At 39.4% G+C, this 21,609-nt stretch overlaps 1 protein-coding gene across 1 annotated transcript in view; it reads right to left on the bottom strand.

Annotated features, from left to right (window-relative positions):
• Positions 1 to 19,563, bottom strand: part of SGK3 (serum/glucocorticoid regulated kinase family member 3) — a 139,266-nt gene extending 119,703 nt beyond the window's left edge. The window contains exon 1 of the mRNA XM_025870680.2: positions 19,442 to 19,563. The gene's annotated coding sequence lies outside the window, so the exon portion shown is untranslated. The remainder of the gene's footprint in view (positions 1 to 19,441) is intronic.
• Positions 19,564 to 21,609: the final 2,046 nt, after the last annotated feature.

Here is a 21,609-nt window from a genome sequence, read left to right as displayed (position 1 = left end):
AAAGTCAATACTGTCTTCCAAGATAGGGATAGATCTTGTGGGTCCTAGAAAGGCTTAAGAACAAATGCTGACCAACAAATTAATATAGTCTTCAACACAGTCACTTATCCGGAACCTTCTCCAAATGACCCAAATTTTATATTTTAATGATTAGAAAGTCCATGAGAAGAGACTTCCATTAAATATATACAGGATCTTTTTCACTGAGGATTTGGTGAATCTGTCATTTTAAGAGAGCTGTGCCTGATGGATCCTTCTACTACTGTACATACTTGCACAATAAACCATAATGACTCATAACCACCATCAATTACCTTAGTGTTTTGCAACTTGTTTTCCACTTTTCCCTCCTTTTAAAACTGAACTTAAGGCAATGTACACAGAATTATAATACATGAACTTTAATAGCAAGAGTTAAAGATTTAAAAAAAGAAAAAACCCACAGTACATTTGAATGGCTTGCCTCCTGGTTTTTCCACTAAAGATTACATAGATATTTAAAGTGTACTGTATTCTGTTAATGGCAGTGGAAAAAAATTGTTTTGGTTCTCATGATGTTAACAATTCTTAAACAAGGATGTTGTATATTGGTTTGATAGGATATCAAATCTACTTGTTTATGACTGTTCTTAGCTGTTGTTGAATGCAACTGTTCTTAAGAGTAAAGTTGTTTTGATGTAAGAGTGAAGTAAGTTATGTCAGGATTTCATCATCTCATCCATTATTGTTGATAAGCACTCCATAGCTCAGCTGCCGAGGGCCTTGCTTGGGGCTTATCAATAAAACATATGAAACAGCAACTATGGCAAGGGGACATTTAGATTATAAACACGGAGAGTCTGTGAGGACTATCTGTGAGTATTCAGTCTGGCAAGGTTATTTGTTGATCTAAATAGCTCTCCCAAGACCTGGTGAGCTGGTGGGTCCTGGTTCAGGAAAGGCCACTCTTTTACCGACAGTGGTGAAACTTGCAGCGGCCCCTGGAAGAACATCTTTCCCACCGACATCAACACTGTTGTTCCTTACCAACATGCTCCAGCAACAAAGGACTTTTACTTTTGCTCTGGCCGCCTAATGTCAGCTCTCGGTTGGCTGAGCTCTCTCTCCTGAGTACCAATCATATAAAGGTATACCTCAACTAAATTTGGACTTTATTTCTTTCATCTCCCCTTGCCTGGAACAATAATGTAATTTCTGATCTATCATTGTTTTGGAGTTTGTTATTTCTTCATTGGCTTAGTAAGAGATATTATCCTGTATGCTATTGGCTTATGAAATGCCTACAGCGAACCTGCAAGAAATGAATGGCTGGTGTTGACCTTAAAAATAAAACGTCCAGTTATTTTACCAGCAGAAGATGGGTTTATTCGGGAATAAAAAAGAATTGCAATCCTGGACAAGCAAGCTGCAGCAAAACCATAGGCAAGTCCAGAGAACAAAGGAGTAGTAGGTTCTTTTATAGAGAAAGGGGGGTAAGTTGGGAAGGCAGTTATAAACAAAAAATCCATCGTAGTAAACCGGGAGCTGGAAGTATAGTGGATTTTCACTGGCTGGGCTGTTGGGTGAGCGTGAGATAGGGTAAGTCTTTCTTCCTTCTGCTGAGACAGTAAAGTAGTATCCACTTGCAAGGTGCATCTCTTTCTGTTGGGTCTGCAGTTGCCTACGAGTAGTAAGGTGCGAGAGTTCTGCCTGCCGAACCTCCTGACCCATTTTAGTGAGGTTTCCCATTATTAATTTTCACACTGGTAAAAACAAACTCGGTCTCAGAGCATAATTTACCTCCTAAAACCAGATAGTATACTACAGTGATATCGTGATTTATATTAAGAAATACATATATCTGGTCTTCGTCAGTTTCTGGCAGAGCTCTTAAAATCCTCCTAAGTGATAAAAAAAAACCAATAAAGATGAAACAGGTGTCTTTCATCATTCATATAATAAGCCTGTTTCAATCACACCTGAGTTTATGTTAATGAGGTGAATTTTCGAAAACCCCAAGGTAATATAAGGTTAGTGACTGGTTGCCAGGGGAACCAATCTGATTAGATCAGAGGGCTAGAACTTTCAGTCCCACCTACACACCCACCCTGCACCTCTGGGGAAGGGAACGGGGCTGGAGTTCAAATAAATTCTATACAGATTTAATAGAACCACCAGTGGCCAATGACTTCATCAACCGTACCTACATAATGAAGCCTCCATAGAAAACCAAAGGGCAGGATTCAGAGAGCTTCCAGACTGGTGCACAAGGAGGTGTGGGGAGAGAGTGGTACAGCCCTGACGGAGGGCACCCCTCATCCCTTCCCACATACCATGTTCTGCGCATCTCTTCCATCTGGCTGTTCCTGAGCTATATGCCTTCATAATAAACTGGCGATCTCGTAAGTAAACTTTTTTTCTGAATTCTGTGAGCCACCTGGCAAATTAATCAAACATGAGAAGGGAGTCATGGGAAATTAAGTTATAGCCTGTTGGTCCAAAGAACAGGTAACAACCTGGCCTTGCAAATGTTGGCTGAAGGGGGTGGGGACAACAGTTCTATAGAACTGAGCTCTGAATCGGTGGGATCTCCAGATAGGCAGTGTCAGGATTGAATTAAATTGTAAGACACCCAGCTGGTGTCTCCGAATTGCTTGGTGTGCTGAAAAACTACCACACATTCATGACCAGAGTACGGAATTGTTCAGAGTATCGCGTGTAATGGAAAGCAAGAGTTTTTTCCTTCACAACTACACGAATATGATTTCATACAGGTACTGGCTTCCTTTTAAAATAAAAACAACCAACCATACCGATTCATTATCTAACAGCCACACCATACATCAATATTTCAAGATGGTAAAAATGCTCCTAAAATTTACATTATCACTAATTTTTTTTGCTAGAAATCACACAGATCAGAAAATATAACAAAAAGCAGCAATCGTTTCTACAACAGTTTTGCATGATCTGAGCCACACTTCCAACCTACTTTTCACTTTCCTACAGTGCATTCCACCCGTACATTTTAGAACTTTTGCAAATTAAGTTAGAAGTACTTGTTCACCTCAATTCATCTCTCGTGAATGGCTGTGTGGAACTCTAAATTTAAGTACAACTGAATTACTGTTCTCTGATTAGTGTAGAATAATTCTTGGATTCATGGCAAAGCCAGGCTAAATGACACTGTAAAGAAACCCTTTGTTTTCAAATAAATCAGTGGTTGGCTTTAGATAATGCTATAAAGAATCTTATTCATGTAGTGTACCCTAGTTAAAATTGTAGAAGTTGAGAACAACAAAACTTCCATCTCTATTAAAATAATAATCTTTATTCAAAGCTGTTTTTTTCTGTATGGATTTAATAGAAGCATAGAATTTTAAAGGTAGAAGGAAATTTGAGTAATTTATAATCAAAGAAAATCAAGTGGCTTGCTAAGGATCCCTTAATAAGTTAGTGGCAGATCTAACACTATAACTTGGGCTTTCTAAATTCCCTAGACAAGGCTATTAAGTATTATAGAATATTACTGATAGGTTATTATCAGCCAACATTTATCACATTCCTACTTTGTGCCTTTTACATTTGTGCCCAAGCATTTTTATGCCCATTTTTATACCCATCATCACTTTTCTAAGTTAGCTCATAAGATTTTTAAAACACTTAACAAAACTATCACATTCACTACTTTAGACGTTTAGTGTTGCCACAGAGAATATTGCCACATGATCTAAATGGAAAGAGGAAATTCAATTACTGCAATAACTACACTACTTAAGAGGATGTGCTCCAACGACACACTTTGCTCTCAGAAATTTCCCTCTCGGAGGTAGATAAAGATTGAGAAAACTTAGGAACTCATTTCTGTGTACTGGCTTCTTTGCCAAGGACCTATAAAGACTTCTGTAGCTACCTACCCTCCTCCTTCACCCACTTCTACACTTTTTCTGTATCACATTCTTTTTCATTCTTCTGTAGCTACTCTTTGTTTGTTTTCCAATCTATGCTTTCTCCTAAACTGCTGTTGCCTCTGATAATCCAAAAATCTAGAAAATCTAGAAACGATGTAGAATTTTTCCTCTACATTCTGGCCCACACACTTTTTTTCTTAAAGATTTTATTTATTTATTTGAGAGAGAGAGAGTGGGAATGAGCAGGAAGGGGAAGAGGAAGAGGGAGAAGTAGGATCCCTGCTGAGCAGGGAGCCCGATGTGGGACTCAATCTCAGGACCCTGAGATCATGACCTGAGCCCAAGGCAACCATTTAACCAACTCAGCTACCCAGGCACCCCTGACCCACACCCTGTATTTACCTAGGCCAAATGGCCTTCCAAAACGGTCACTGTTAGATGACAGGATTCATTAAATCAGAAATCGTTCTAACTACAGGTTAAAAAAAAAAACACACACACATTAAAAGGTGGGTATTTGCTTTTTTATAATCTCAAAACAACAGTCTATTTTTAAAATGCATTATAATTATAATTTCTATATATGCTACAAGGCAAAGTAAGATTATATTGTCCTTCACAAACACATGGTACTAAAATGTCCAAGGATTTTTAGCTGAGGAAAAGAATTTATTGGTATTCATATATTGATATATTTTAAATTGCCTCTATTAACTGAATTTCACATGGCCTCTCTACCACTGCAAATTTTGAAATGTGGATTTTATAGAATTTGTGTAGGTCTAGACCAAATAATGGTACCTTTGAAAATGAAAAATAAGGGGCGCCTGAGTGGCTCAGTCAGTTAAGTGGCTGCCTTTGGCTTGGTGTCCTGAGATCAAGTCCCAAGTCCTGAGATCTGCTACTCCCTCTGCTCCACTCCCTGCTTGTGCTCTCTCTCTCAAATAAAATAAAATCTTTTAAAAAAAGAGAGAAAATGAAAAATAAAATACAACTACTCACCAATTCTGGTTAGTGTGAAGATGTGGTGCTATTTGTTACATTTTTTAGAGCTGTCACCTCCACCACATGTTAGCAAGTAAACTCGTACTTCCTAACAAGTAAGTTGATCAAATAAGAGTGTTGATTCAGGGGTGCCCGGGTGGCTCAGTCATTAAGCGTCTGCCGTTGGCTCAGGTCATGATCCCAGGGTCCTGGGACCAAGCCCCGCATTGAGCCCTGCATCAAGCCCCGCATCGGGCTCCCTGATCTGGGGGAAGCCTGCTTCTCCCTCTCCCACTCCCCCTGCTTATGTTCCCTCTCTGGTTGTGTCTCTCTGTCAAATAAATAAATAAAATCTTAAAAAAAAAACAAGAGTGTTGATTCATTTGAGATGACATGAGTGTCAATACTGTTTGAAAAAACTATTTTAGTGCACTTTATTAACAAATCCTATCATATAGACACAAAAGAATCATGGGCCTGAGAAAATATCACTGAACTTAAGTTACATTTAAACTTTAATATTAAAAAGTAATGAAAGTAAATAATTTTTAAATTTAATTTTGTTTAAATAGCCCACTAAACATTATAAGTTCACATTTGAGTCTTTTATCTTGATAGTAAGTTTTTATATTTATATTAAAATGAAATAATAAAATAATGCCTTAAAAGTATTAAGAGGAATATCTAAGCAGAAGATCAGTAAGGAAGGAGAAGACATGAACAACACTATAAACCAACAAGACCTAATAGATATTTATAGAACAGTCCTACCAACAGGAGCAAAATACACAATCTTCTCATGTACACATGAAACATTCTCTAGGAAAGCCCACATATTAGGCCGTAAGAAGGCCTCATTAAATTTAAGAGACAGAAATCATACAAAGTATGTTCTCAGACAACAATGGATTGAAATTAGAAAGCAATAACAAGAGGAAATTCAGCAAATTCACAAATATGTGGAAATTAAACAACACATTCTTACATAACCAAGGGGTCAAAGAAGAAATCACAAGGGAAAAAAAAAAAAGAAATCACAAGGGAAATTAGGAAATACTTTCAGATAAATGAAAATGAAAACACAACAAACCAAGCCTTCTAGAATTCAGCTAATATAGTGTTTGGAGGGAATTATGTAACTGTGAATGCCTACTTTAAAAAAGGAAGATCTAAAAATCAACAGCTTAACCTCCCACCTTAAGAGACTAGAAAAAGAAGAGCAAGGTAAACCCAAAGCAAGCAAAAGGAAGGAAGTCATAATGATTAGAGTAGAAATCAATGAAATAGAGAATTGCAAAACAATAGAGAAAACCAAAAGTTGGTTCTTTGAAAACAAATTAACAAGGTTGGCAAGCCTTTAGCCATACTGATCAAGGAGAAGACTCATCACTAAAATAAGGAATGAATGGGAACATCACTATCAATCTCACAGAAGTAAAAAGGATTTTAAGGGAATGCTATGAACAGATGTACACCAACAAATTAGATGACCTAGATGAAATGGACAAATTTGTAGAAGGAAAAAACTACCAAAACAGACTAAAGAAATAGAAACTATCTAGATATGTAACAAGAAATTGAATTAGTAATCAAAATTTCCCACGAATAAAAGCCAAAGTCCAGCTAAAGAAAAATTAATATTAATCTTTCATAAAATCTCACCCCCCCCAAGAAAATGAAGAGAAAGGAACTCATTCAGGGAGGCCAGTATTACCCTGATACCAAAGCCAAATAAAGATATCACAAGAAAATTATAGATTAATATAGATGCAAAAATCCTCAACAAAATACCAGCAAACCAAATCCAGCAACATATAAAAAGGATTATATACCATGACCAAATATGATTTATTCCAGGAATGTAAAGTTGGATTAACATCTGAATACCAATCAAATGTAATATACTGTATTAACAAAATAAGGGACAGAAACTACACAATCATCTCGAGAGAGACAGAAAAGGCACTTAAAAAATCTAACACTCTAATGATAAAATCATAGCAAAATAAGATTTCCTCAAGCTAATAAAGGACATCTACAAAAAACCCACAGCTAACATCACATATAATGATGAAAGACTAAATGCTCTTCCCCTGTTATCAGGAAGAAGACAAGGATATCAGCTCTCTTCATTTCCATTCAACATTGTATTGGAGGTTGTAGCCAGAGCAATTAGGAAAGAAAAAATTATAAAAGGCATTTGGATTGATAAGGAAGAAGTAAAACTATCTCTATGTGCAGATAATATGATCTTATATATAGAAAATCCTAATGAATCCACCAAAAAACTACTCACACTAATAGGTAAATTCAGCAAGATTAAAAATACAAGGTCAGGGATGCCTGGGCTCAGTTGGTTAAGCAGCTGCCTTCTGCTCAGGTCATGATCTTAGGGTCCTGGGATTGAGTCCTGCATGGGGCTCCTTGCTCAGCAGGGAGCCTGCTTCTCCCTCTGCCTGCAGCTCCCCCTGCTCGTACTCTCACTTACTCTCTCTCGCCCATGCTCTCTCTAGCAAATAAATAAAATTAAAAAAAAAATACAAGGTCAATATTTAAAAATCATGGGGCACCTTGGTGGCTCAGTTGGTTAAACAGTTGCCTTCAGCTCAGGTCATGATCCCAGGGTCTTGGGATCAAGCCCCGCATCAGGTTCCCTGTTCAGTGGGAAGCCTGCTTCTCCTTTTCCCACTCCCCCTGCTTGTGTTCCCTCTCTCACTGTGTCTCTCTCTGTCAAATAAATAAAATCTTTAAAAAAATACAAATCAATTGTACTGGGTGCCTTGGTGGCTCAGCCGGTTAAGCGTCTGCCTTCAGCTCAGGTCATGTCCTGGGATTAAGTCCCACGTCAGGCTTCTTGCTCAGCAGGGAGTCTGCTTGTCCCTCTCCCTCTGCCACTCCCCCTGCTTGTGCTCTCTTTCACTCTCTCTTTCTCTGTCAAATAAATAAATAAAATCTTTAAGATTTTAAAGAGAGAGAGAGAGAGAGCACAAGCAGGGGGAGTGGCAGAGGGAGAGGGAGAAGCAGGCTGCCCACTGAGCAGGGAGCCCGATGCGGGCTCGATTCCAGAACCCTGGGGTCATGACCTGAGCTGAAGGCAGACGCTTAACTGACTGAGCCACCCAGGCACCCCATAAATAAAATCTTTTTAAAAAAATAAAAATCAATTGTACTAATAAAACAATTATACCTCAATATAAAAAATCACTTGTATTTCTATACAGTAGCAAAGAGCAACATAAAATGAATTAAGAAAACAATTCCATTTACAACTGTGTCAAAAAGAATAAAATATTTAGGAATAAATTTTGACAAAAGAAGCACAAGATTTACACTGAGAACTACAAAACATTGTTGAAAAACTAGAAAAGATCTTAGTAAATGGAAAAACAACTCACGTTCATGGATCTGAACACAAAATATCATTAAGATGGCAATATTCTCCAAATCCATCTACAGATTCAATGCAATCCCTATCAAAATCCCAGGTGCCATTTTTTCATAAATCGACAGCAGATTCTAAGATTCATATGGAAATGCAATAGCCCCCCAAATAGTGCAATCTTGAAAAAGAACAAAGTTGGAAAACTCACATTTCCTGATTTTAAAACTTACTACAGAGCCACGCTAAGCTAATTAAGACAGTGTGGCATTTTATTAGAATAAAAACGAGAGTACAGAAATATACCTTTACATTTGCGGTCAGTTGATTTTTTACATGGCTGCCAAGATAATTCAATGGGGAAAGTGTTTAAAAATTTAATGATTTTTTTAACGTATTAAGTGTAACAGATTCCAGAGAATGTTGAGGATGGGTTTATTCTGTCCTGTTCAATCACCATCTGTGATGTTTTATTTCCTTTTAAACTTTTCTAATCACTTGAATTTCCTCAATACCTTTCCTACCATCTTTGCCCAGAACATAAATACATTAGATAATGGGACAATATGAATTGAGACATAAAATGTTCTTTCATTCTTACTTGGTTAAACAGGAGCGCATCCCAGTAACTGCCAGGATACGTGATATACCTACGTCAGCTAACATCCATCAAAGATCATCATAATGATAGACTTTACCTGATGATGGCTTTAGCTCCGGATTTATTTAAGTGGTGCTAATTATCATCTTTAAGCGATTTTAGACAAGAGCATGACAACAGCATTTGTTAGAGTTGGCAAAGTTCAGTGGGCATTGGTTGCTAACAGTACAAGTTTAATACCTCTGCAGATACTAACATAAGACATTCAAACCCTATATATTCAGAATTTCACCCAGTCAGTAAATTGAGAATTTTAAGCCCTTTTCTATTAAGCAAGAAATATGTGATATTTAAAACATTTTCAGTCAGCTTTCTTCTTGAAGTCTGGCACCAGTTACTAAATTAAAACAATGTAATCTCAGAATAATAAGGTAAAACTGAAAAGCCAGTCCTCAAACTCATTTAACCACTACCTCAACAGCAGATGGTAATCCGAGTTATCTGTAAATCAATTCTGCCAGTTCTTTCAGATGAGAGGTTTAAGCGGAGTCAGCTTTTACCCCCTCCTCAAAGGCATAGGAGACCTCCTAGTAAATCCAGGTAGAAGTGTTCAGATCAGCTCTGCCCTGTGTTGCCTACATACAGCTCCCTTCAAAACCTCACTGAGCCCCAATTTGCTCATCTGTAAAATAATACTCACCTACTCCCCAGAGTTATTCTGAATATTTAGTAAAATAATGTCTTGGGCACCTGGGTGGCTCAGTTGGTTAAGCTTCAGACTCTTGATTTCAGCTCAGGTCATGCTCTCAGGGTCCTGGGATAGGGCCATGTGCTGTCCAGCTCTGCTCAGCATGGAGTCTGCTTGTCTCCCTCTCCCTTTGCCCCTCCCTCTGCTTGCACGCAATCACTCTCTCTCTCTCAAATAAATAAATAAATCTTTACAAAATAATAATGTCTTAAAGTACCTAGTATGTGGTAGATACTCAACAAATATTAGTTTTTTTTTTTAAGATTTTATTTATTTATTTGACAGACGGAGGGGAGAGCACAAGCAGGGGGAGGGGCAGAGGGAGAGGCAGACTCCCTGTGGAGCAGGGAGCCCAACGCGGGAATAGATCCCAGGACCCTGGGATCATGACCTGAGCCGAAGGCAGACGCTTAACCCACTGAGCCACCCAGGCACCCCTCAACAACTACTGGTTCCTTTCTCTTCGCTCTCCACAAAGTAAAATACAGGTCACAAATGACAAAAACTACAAAAGTCCAGATGAAAGAAACTATTTGGCTTAGTGTGTATTAAAAAGGGCAGTATTATTTAATATTAAAGGAAACTAACCTTTATTTTCTACAAGTTTCAAACTAATATACTCTTAAGTAGGTAAATTATAACCATGATGATAAGATACAAGATACCATGGGGGGAAAAAATCAACTAACTTTGCATTAATTATGTTGTTATTATCTGGCAGTTTTATTAGGAAACAACTGAGTATCCAGTTGGCAGAATATTGCAGACAATTTCAGTTAAATGACTCATCAAATAAGCCAACAAGAACTTAAGGCTTGGCTATATTTGCAGTATTAGAATTTCTTAAGAGAAGGCTTCATACTGAATTTTAAGACATTGCACTTGAGAAAGCAGAAGGGAACAAGTCAAGATTCCCACAAAATACTGCTAGTCCTTTGAGACTAGACTACACAAGGATTCTTTTAAAAAGATTTAAAACAACAACTTTTGAGAGAGAGAGACAAATCAAAAAACAGACTCAACTATAGAGGTGGTTACCAGAAGGAAGGTGGGTGGAAGGTGGGTTAAATAGGTGATGGGAACTAAAGAGTACACGTGTCATGATGAGCAGTGAGTATGTATAAAATTGCTGAATCACTATATTGTACACCTGAAATGAATATAACACTGTATGCTAACTGGAATTAAAATAAAACTTTAAATAAATAAATAAAATATATAAAATCGTGTTATTGGAAAAAAACAAAGCAACTTTCTTAAAGACGTATGGAAAAGGGAAAACAGAGAAGGGTAGATTTATTTTCTATAAGTCAGGAAACCAATAGACATGATTTTTAAAATGATTTTTACAATGGGTTACATATTGGCATGGTTCAAACCAAAAGAATATAAAAGAGACATAGTGAAAAGTCTGCTTCCCACCCGTGTCCCTACCCACCCAGCTCTTGCCACCCAAACCCAAATAGATAAACACTGTTAATTTCTTAGTAGCCTTGGGGCGCCTGGGTGGCTCAGGTCATGATCCCAGGGTCCTGGGATTGAGCCCCACATTGCATCGGGCTCCCTGCTCAGCAGGAAGCCTGCTTCTCCCTCTCCCACTCCCCCTGCTTATGTTCCTGCTCTCACTATCTCTCTCTGTCAAATAAATAAAATCTTTAAAAAAATTCTTAGCCTTCCGGAGTCTCTTTATGCTTAGACAAGCAAAGCAAAAATATATCCTTTTTCTTTCCTCATTTTTCTACACAAAAGTAGCAATTTATCAATACCATTCTGCATCCCAAAAGCAAATTTTTTTAAAAGATATTTTATTTATTTTTCAGCAAGAGAGAGAGCGAGCACAAGCAGGGGGGGCAGCAGGCAGAAGGAGAAGCAGGGAACCCGATGAGAAACTGGATTCCAGGACCCTGGGATAGTGACCTGAGCTGAAGGCAGGTGCCTAACCGACTGAGCCACCCAGGCATCCCCCTAAAGGCAAATTTTTAATCCTAAATATCCAGTGAAAGCAACAAATAAATTCAACAGGACAGGGACTTTTGTTCACACGAGTGGACTTTTAAAAGGCGAAACATAAATGATGTTAATGTCAGTGGGAAGCAGAAATAAAGGAAATCCAAAGGAGGAAACAAAACTCAAGGAGAAAAGGTAGCATAGTCTTATAAATCTCTTTAAAAATGTTCTCTGCTAAGACATTTGAGTGTCTTATCTTTCATTAATTAAAAGAAATCACTCCCTTATGGGACAAAAAAATTTTAACCAAATATTCATGAGAAGAGCGAGTAGGGGTAACAGGAGATCAATCAGAAAAGAGAGCTATTTATGTCAGAATGGATTAAATGCCAACTATGTACACAAAGAACTACAAAAATAAGAACAATTTTTTAAAATTATGTCAAAGTCTTAATTTCTAAATGTTTACTAACCCTGTTCAAATAAGTGAATGATATAGAACTTTCATGCTTAAGCCAGCATCAATTTTAGCATCATGTTGTTTGAAAGCTGAATAAAAATGTCTTTTCAAAACCTTTGTCATTAATATTTATGAAAAAAATAGGCCTTTACTCTCAGTGTAGCTTAAGCAGCTATTGTCTTGGTGTGAAGCTCCTCAAAACGTCTGGCCAAAGCACCTTTACAAGTGAGCTGATGTTGATATGAAGCCAGCTACCTGGGCCTGACTTGAGAGAGTCTCCAGGGGCAACCTAACATTCTTGCAACCAGTATTGCTTCTTCTCTGACTCCTAAGGATGAAAGGCTGATCCATGCTTCTCACTAATGCCTATCTCTGCTGATGAAAATCTGGAAGGAAAGGGTTTGGAATCTTGACATACCACTTCTCAAAGATTACTAACCTTTAATCTAAAATAGCCTTCTTAGTCTTCAACTTACTTAAAACCAAAGAGATTGCTTTAAACCAGATATCTAGAACTAGATGTATTTTCTGAAGGGAAGAGTCATCTTATCTACAACAGTCTATTCAATCCATAACATAGCTAACATCTTCAATGGGGAAAAAGTAGCACAAAACAATGCTATTGCAATAACATGAATTCTACCCCCCATTATAAAGTTTTAAATTTTATTATACATGCCAATGCTTAAGGAAAACCAGCTTATTTACAGAAGAGGAGGTGGGTGGGGACTTCTGTGGAAATTTTGAAAGGAATCACTGGGTATTCTCAAGGGCTTTGAAGGTTGAAACCACTATTCTTTATAATGTCTACCTTCCCTCCCAAACTAAAAGCTTTCCTTTCCCTTATTGAAGGCTTGTTCTTAACTGTATCACCATGATTAGTATCTCTTTGCTCAAGACCAAAATGAAGAGAGTGGGATGGAGAAAGAACAGGTATTTCCTTAAAGCAAAAGCTGGAAGAAAAGGAAAAAAGAAAAAGGTCAAAAGGCTACTAAACTTTCAGAAAGGGGGAAAGGCAGCAAGGGGACATAGGAGGAATGTGTGGGAGATAGCTGTGCACATGCTCGGCGGGTGGAGAGATGCTCGCCCGGACAGGTGCCATCTGGAAAGACTGGTGGAGTTAGTATGCAACGAGGGAGTTGTATGCATGAAATTATACGAAGCCAAGTGTTACTAACTCTGAGACAGCCTATAACAGAATAGGATCACAAGGAACTTCAAGGTCATCTACTCCTACCATTGGTGGGAGCTTTGTTAAACCAAGAACTCCAAACCATGTGCTTATCATTAGGAGACTGTTTCAAAACATCTAAAGTTCAGCTGTTCTCATTTTTAACTGAATTTAACACTTTTCCTTGGTTCAAATCCATTACTTCTGCTTCTCCTGCAGTGATCACAATCACATGCGGGTATTCCATCGTCTCTCTTCTTAAACATCTTGTACTTTGGATGTGCTTAAAATACAAGTATTGACTGACCTCCATTAGAAGGATTTATGCTGATCTGGATGGATTTATCAATCCACCCATGTACCCTCACCTCATCCCCTTGATGAGCAGTAGTATAAATTTCCATGAGTGTTATCCAGGTTTAGGGTATGGCAGGTGGCCAGGAAACTGTAAAGTAACTGGTTCAAACATGCATGGAATCCATGACGTTGGTTGGCTACATAAACATGATTCTCTAACCAACAAAGCAAGCCTCTATAAGAGAAATTTTTTAAATGGCATTGAAAACATGGATACACACAGAAGTTTAGAAAGATGTACTCTAAAATACTAAGAGCGATTATTAACTGATGGCAGGTTTATTGGTGATTCTTAGTTTCTCTTTTTCTTTAAATTTTTCTTGAAAAATGTGTTACTTTGGTGATTTAAATATATTTTAAAAGATACAAAAGAGAGAACATAGAAGTAATGGAGCTAGAAACTGGATGTTATTAGCTATGAAGTGGAACACTATGTAGCTGTCAAAATTTATGTAGATCTACAGATGTACACAATAAAGTGTTAAACAAGAAACAAAAAGAACAAATTGGGTAGAATGATTCCCATTTTTAAAAAACTCAATGTACATGGGATGCCTGGGTGGCTCAGTCGGTTAAGCATCTGCATCCAGCTCAGGTCATGATCCCAGGGTCCTGGGATCGAGTCCCACGTTGGGCTCCTTGCTCAGCAGGGAGCCAGCCTGCTTCTCCTTCTGCCTGCCGCTCCCCTCTGCTTGTGCTCACACACTCTCTCTCTCTGACAAATAAACAAAATCTTTAAAAACAATACAAAACCTCAAAGTACATTTATAGATATACAAATTTATATAAACATGAGGAAAAGTTTACAAGGATATAAAAATTGAGAGTGGTTATCTTTGTGGGTAAGATTAGAGTGGGAGGACTCATTTTTTTACTTAACATATTTCTCAGTTGCTTGAATTTAAGGGCATGCATACCTTTGTAATAAAAAATAATGTTTAGAAAATATGAGACAATAATAAAATTAAAAAGGGGGAAAGATGATGTATAGAGTTTTCTTGGGAAACTAAGGATATGATTCTTATATTCCTTCTTGGCTAGTCATATATATAACATGCATGTGCATTAGATTATATATAGGCTATACACTTGGTCCTATATGTATGTTTGTCTGGATATACGGACACTGAGTTGGAAACCAGATCATTTTAAGTTAACTTTAATCTATTTTTTAAAAACACTGAGGTAAATAACTAGAGCAATAAAGGTCCTTCTCATTTTTTAACTCAAGCAAACAATTAGTCAAGTCCTAGTGAAGCCTCACTGTACTTGAGGACATTTCATCCAGCCGTCTGTGGAATGTCTAGTCCATCAACGAGTCCAATTTTGTGTCTGAATGAATATATTACATATGAAGTCTATTTTACCTACAGGAAAAAAAAAGTTTGGTATTGACTGGCATAGCAAATATATCAGGAACCTGAATGGAAACACTTAACCTGAATCATATTCATTATTATATGCAATGTAAATACAAATGTCACTTATTTAAAATCACAAAACAGTAAAAGAAGTAACATTATCTCAACACTATAGACATTCTCCAAAAAATGTATGCCTTTAAAAAGGTAAAAATCCAGGCCTTTATTCAACCAAAAGTCTGTCAAATCATTCCTATTCTCAAATTAAAAGCCACAAAACCAGCCCTCTACATTTTAATTATCTGCAAACTCATATGGTGGCCTGAAGCAACAGCTAACTAGAATGATCCCTCCACACCTGGTGCTACAAAGGAGCTCTGCCTGCCAATGTCGCACACCAGTAGATGTTTTTAATCCTTGCCAGACATTCTTTGATCCCATGTAGGTCTTCCCTACATTTATGGCCCCACTGAGGGAGGCCAGTACTCTGCACAAATCCACCAGGAGAGCTTACTAAATATCTCTTACTTCACCCACACATCTCCTGTCTTCCTTCTTACATATTATCAATCTCTTACCCTACAACAATTCCCTTCACCCTCCTTTCACTCGCCCCCACGCCCACCCTAGGAAAACAGATTTCGGTTTTGAATAATAGAAGAAATAGTGGCTACAAGGAGATGGACCAAGACAGGTATTCAGGACCTGTGGGAAAGAGGAGAGGCCCTGGGAAACTAGACAAGGGCAAGGATACTGTACACTGCCTCAATTCCCTTTGAAAATCCCCTGGCTCAGCTTCAGAGAGGTAATAAAATTTTACTTATGGATGCTCTGACTCAGCCCTCAACATTTGATTTCCACGTCGTCTTCCTCAGCAATAACAATTAACTCAAAGTTAGTACTGAGTTAAAATTACTTAGACTTGAACTACAAGATGTGGAATCAGCACCTCTTAGATTTACTTTTCTCCATGAAATAGAAAGAAAAAAAAAGTGAAACGAGAACAAAGATGCCACCGTAAGGAATGGAATAGGTAAAGGAAAACAGAAGCCTTGAGTCCCTTAAAATACCATGGGAGCTGTTTCTGTCAGGAATAACATGTTACATAATTTGAGTTTCATGAATCAGCAGTTTAGTCAGTAATTTACATGAATTAACAAAGAGAGAGAAAATATGAGAATCGGAAAAGGTAAAGTGGTTTCTGAAACAAGACAGGTTTCAAAAGTATTTTATTCCACCCCCACACAGAAGAATGTTGACAGGCAGATGACTCAGTCTGGCTTCATTAAGGGCTTCTTACCATCTAATATCCCTCATGGGAAAGGCCACCCCATCTCTCTTTTTTCCATGATACCCTTCTCAATTCCTCCCTGCAGGTAATGGCCATAGTTTCCCCCCTAATTGAAGGTTAACTCTCTGCGGGTCACATACTTTAAGAAACAGAGATTATACTGGAAGGATATAAATAGTTGAGGGGTTTTTTGGTTTTTGTTTTTTTTTTTAAGATCCTTTAGGGGCGCCTGGGTGGCTCAGTCGTTAAGCATCTGCCTTCAGCTCAGGTCATGATCCCAGAGTCCTGGGATGGAGCCCCGCATTGGGCTCCCTGCTCCACGGGAAGCCTGCTTCTCCCTCTCCCACTCCCCCTGCTTGTGTTCCCTCTCTCGCTGTCTCTCTCTGTCAAATAAATAAATAAAATCTTTAAAATAAATAAATAAGTAAATAAAAATAAAAGACCCTTTAGGGGCACCTGGCTGGCTCAGTCAGAAAGCGTGTGACTCTTGATCTTGGGGTCATGAGTTCCAGCCCCCTGTTGGGTGTAGAGATTGCTTAAATAAATAAAACTTTTTAAAAAGAGACCCTTTATACTAACGTACTTAAAACATTTCAAAGAACACAGTAGTAGTAGTGTCAGATGCTTCAAAAAAAATTGACAATACCTATGATCATTGTGTTTGAACCTGATCATAAATCTAAGTAGCTTAATTGAGTTCACTGACACTGAAAACCTATAGTGATTTGTAGTCCTTAAAAATGACCTTCAATGAGTGGGGAGAGATAAGGAAGCTGTCAACACAAACAATGAAACCATATGTCCAATCTAAACTATCTTCAAATCAGAGGAAAAAAGAAAGATGTTTGAGAAGAGAACAAAATAACCAGCCTACTGCGTTTTTCAAAAACCAGAGTTGACAAATCCTAAGAAATGAGTCCAAAGGGCATTCTCATCCCTTTTGTTGAAAAGATGTTTATTGTATCAGGTACTGTTTGAAATAACTGAGAGACATTGGTATAGGCCCAGAAATCTCTTAGGCATAAATCAATTACAGTATTTGAGAAGCATAATGTTTGGAAAGAGCAAGAAATCTGAAGTCATTTGGAATCATTCATTCTACAATGTTTATTACTGGCTGGCACATGCCAGGCACTGTCCACATACCTGCTCTCTATTCAAGCTCTCTCTCCCACCACCAGCTGTACAATCCTGCCTAAAACATTTTACATTTCTATGCCTCAGTTTCCTCATCTGTAAAAACAGGAATAAAAAATGGCTGCCAACCTCACAAATATATATCTGGAAGCACTCTGTAAACCATGAAAGCGTTAGTTGTCATTTCACTTAACTGAATTCATGAATGCCACTGTTTGTTGTACCATAAGTTATATCAGAGGAAAAGGGAGCCTTCCCGCTTCCAGGAGACACCTCATAATGCTATTAAATAAGGCTCAGAGTCTCATTTAATCATCTCTCTGGAAATTTAAATGGGAGATAGAGAAAGCTAGAAAGAGAAAGCTAGTATGACGTGCAGATTTTGACATCAAATGATAATCACCATAATGACAAGAACCATGATTCACCATTTTGGGTCTCTTCCAATCTGACCATCAGGCCAAAAGACTCATTTGAAGAGGGTACTTTATTTTGGAAAAATATTCTCTCTAGGTCTGCAAATCACAAAATGGACACCTACCAGGTTGATCTATCAATTCAACGTTACTAACAGCAAATGGCAGCAAAATTACAAAGCATTATTTATGTTGACGTGTACAAGCAAAAACAGTCTATTTTATCGTACATTTCACTAAACTATGGTTTCATCAACTGTCAAACAGATTAGGAACAAAGCTCCTTTTAAAAACAAAATTAAGCTCCATGTAGTGGCAGTTGAAAAAGGGGGAAGTTCTGGTCTCTCCAGAGTTAGCTAATGGGCACTATGGGCACTATGGTGGATATGAAAGACTGTCTTACAGATGATGCTAGGGATCAGGCAGAGATCTGCAAGGAAGAGGTCTCATTCCCATGGCTCCAGACTCCCTTCCCCCAGGGAGTGAAGGGGTGGCGGCTTGTCTTACAGGAGTGGTAGCCAAGTGCGCCAGAAGGCACACCCAGTCCTAAAATATGCCTGAAACTTCCTCTAATGTTTCTAGCTCTTGCAGTGACATTTGGGGAACTGAACTGTACACAGTCTCTTCACTGCTGGAACCGCTATAATTTAATAGTTTGCGCTAACAATTTGAGTTAATATTTATAAAACACTAAGAAGGAGCCCAAGCACGTGGTAAGAACCATTTGAGTGTTTATTAAATAAATAAGTCACTTCCCAGATTGCTTGGGTAAATCCTCAACCTAGAGACAAAGTAGAGAATCAAAACACACAATAGTCTAATAGTTTTAAATAAAGATTTGGGAACTATAGTGCTCTATACCTATTTCTGCAGCTCAAGTGTACCTGCAGCTCAAGCATATAGTCTCTTGCGGAGGACCAAAATTCTACTCATGGTTCAGAAATCACTGTGCAAAATTAAATGATGAAAGAGTTTAAGTCTCAAGAGATAAATTCTTTCTCTTTTCTATCTTCCCAACTAACCACCACTAAAAATGACAAATCTAAAAATCTCAAAGCATTCTAGATGGTACATATCAACACTAAAGCTGTGGGAATCAATAGAGCCAAATTCACTTTAAAAAAGACGGAAAGGGTTTAAATCACAGAGAACCCAAGGGTAGTAGTAACCCATTAGCCTCAGATTTCAGTCCGCGGACAACAGGTTAATGATTCCTGTGCCCTCCACTCCCGGGGCCTCCTCCATCCCCGATCCTCGCAGGCGACCCGCGCCCTCTTTCGACCTCAGGTGGGGGTCTCCCACCCCCCCAGTTCCCGGCTCCTCTAAGCTGGGAAGTTGCGCACTGGGTTAACAATGTCCTTCCACCCACACGGTTCGAGCGTTTAGGAATCAAAAAGCAGAATCTGAATTCACCTCGAGGAAACACAGACCACAAACTCTTAGAGTTGGGGGCGGGGCGGGGGTATTGCTTCTCCCCTTTCACCAACTCGGAGGTTTTCGGGCTGAGGGGTCAGGGGAGCTGCCAAAAGACCCAGGAAAGTCACGTTTGCCCCGAGAAGAGGCAGCAGTCGAGGCCCGGGCACCGCTCGCCCCGCCCCGTCTCGTCTCACCCGCCCAGGGGCTCACGACTGCGGCCCGGACGCGCACGGACCCTGCGGCCGGCCCACCCGCCTCGGGTCCCTGTCGGCCCCGTACCTACCCCGCTCCACGGTGCTGCCTCCTGGCGCAGCGGGCGCGGAGCCGAGCGCACTCGCGTTTCCTCCTTCCCCGCAGGGCCGCCGGGCGCCGCCGCTTCCTCCCTGACGCGTCACGGCGGCCGGCGGCTCCTCCCGCAGTGTGCCGGGCGGTCCGGGAGAGCGGGGCGGCCGGCAGCGCGGCGGGAGGGCGCCCGCACCGAAGCTGGCGCTGTCGGCGCTGGGCTGGAGCCGCAGGCTGGGCGGCCCCTGCTCAGGCCCGCCGCCGCCCCGCCGCGGAAATCTCTTCGTCGTGGACCCCAGCGAAAGCCCGGCCACAGCGCGCGGTCTGCCTCCAGCTTCGCCGCGTGCGCAAAGTTCAGGGACACCGGTGGGTCCTGTCTAGAGGCTCGGGATCCTTGGTGTCTCTCGGCTGCTCAGCTGATAGTGACTGCTGCTCTGGGGCCCAAGAGCCGCGTGGGCCAACGCACCCGGCCGCCCGGCGGAGACGACCCTGCCGTACGCAGCGAGCAGGACCGCTGGACAGCCAGAGGAGTAAGAGTTACCCCAGGAATGGCCTGGTGGGCCTGTGGCTGGGTGTAAATTGGAAACTCAGGGAAGTGAAATAAGTATCCAAATAATTTCGAGGAACAACTATGCCTCATTTACTGTTATTTGAAGTATTCTACTTTTTTTTTCATCAGCAACGTTTGGCTTTTGTGTTTAGAGTTCAGAAATTGGCAGATCCTGGGTACAGAGAAATTTCCTTTCCACACATTTTCCAAGTCCACTTTATTTATTGATTTATTATTTATTTATTTATTTATTTGCATTCCCATTAATCTCCAAGTCAGCTGAGGTCACACTTTACAGTTTCTTATTACTCTTTCTTATTCTTTAAATGTAGAAGTTGCATTTTATTTGTATCCTTTTTTTTTTCCCAGTTAAAGAGAGGTAAAGAAGATGAGTGGAAAACTAAAAATGACATGATTCAGTGCGCGTGGAATAAAGTGGTTAGCATTTGGAAGCAGAGCAGGGTTGTGTTTGCCCCACAACACTACTGTAGTTGAAGTTTTATCAGATATCACTTGAAGATAGACTCCAACAACTATATAAAGATTACCATGTCTATATCAAGTTTTAGATTTTGAGGCAATGCCATAAATCTATGAACAAATAAACTTTCAAAGGTAATTAGAGGAGCCAGCATTTATGTGTGGCTTCCCTAAATTCAGGGTACATTTCCTTATGTTTTAAAATAATATTAAAAAATTTAACCCACAGGTAAGGTGAGAATAGTCATTTGTAATGTCAGTTAACACAGTATGGCCTCCTTCTTAAAGAATTGTGAATCCAATATTTTTATACTTCAAAACATAATAATCCTGCAGAACTTTCTAAACAACGATTTTCAGTGGCATTCGGAAATAGATGTAAAATACAGTAGCTACAAATCAACACACTGCCATGGTCCTTTGTCTGTTTCCATTGTGATCCACACAAAGAGGCACAGAGAAACTACAGAATTTCCTCCCTTGTAACAAAATCAACAAATGATCAGTGTATCTCTTAATTAAAACCATATTCACCATGCTGAAAAATTTCTCAGACAAAAGGAAATTTTGTGTCAATAAACTCCAAATATGACATCATTCTCGCTTTAGAGATACATACCTGGCTATGACATTTCAACTTTTCATTCCCTCCCTCCTTCCCTCCCTCGCTTCCTTCTTTCCTTCCTTCCCTCCTTCCCTCTTTCTTTCCTTCCTTCCTTCCTTCTTTTTTTCTCCTTAAAAAACAAACATCTGGGAGTCATTACATTTCCAGAATAAATCTTCCTGCTGTGAGCCTCACGTGCGTGCCCCCCCCACACACACACACACACCACCTCCCACAAAATTTTAAGACAAGAAGGTAGGTGAGCCACATTCAACTGATAAGAAGTTGGGTATTTTGCATTTATAATCTGAGAGCTGCAATTTACTAGCTTAATTTCTCAGAATACTAGAGGTTGTAAATATATTCACAAACAATATTAAAGGGCTTTTTCATTTAAAATTAATTTTTTTAAGATTTTATTTATTTATTTATTTGACAGAGAGAGACACAGCGAGAGAGGGAACACAAGCAGGAGGAGTGGGAGAGGGAGAAGCAGGCTTCCTGTGGAGCAGGGAGCCCAATGCAGATCTCCATC

Source organism: Callorhinus ursinus, unplaced genomic scaffold (assembly GCF_003265705.2).
Source record: "Callorhinus ursinus isolate GAN/ISIS: 27379988/994484 unplaced genomic scaffold, GSC_fseal_2.0 scaffold5, whole genome shotgun sequence".
NCBI classification, from domain to species: domain Eukaryota; kingdom Metazoa; phylum Chordata; class Mammalia; order Carnivora; family Otariidae; genus Callorhinus; species Callorhinus ursinus.
Note: the sequence above shows the minus strand (reverse complement) of the source record. Positions and strands in the feature narration are given on the sequence as shown.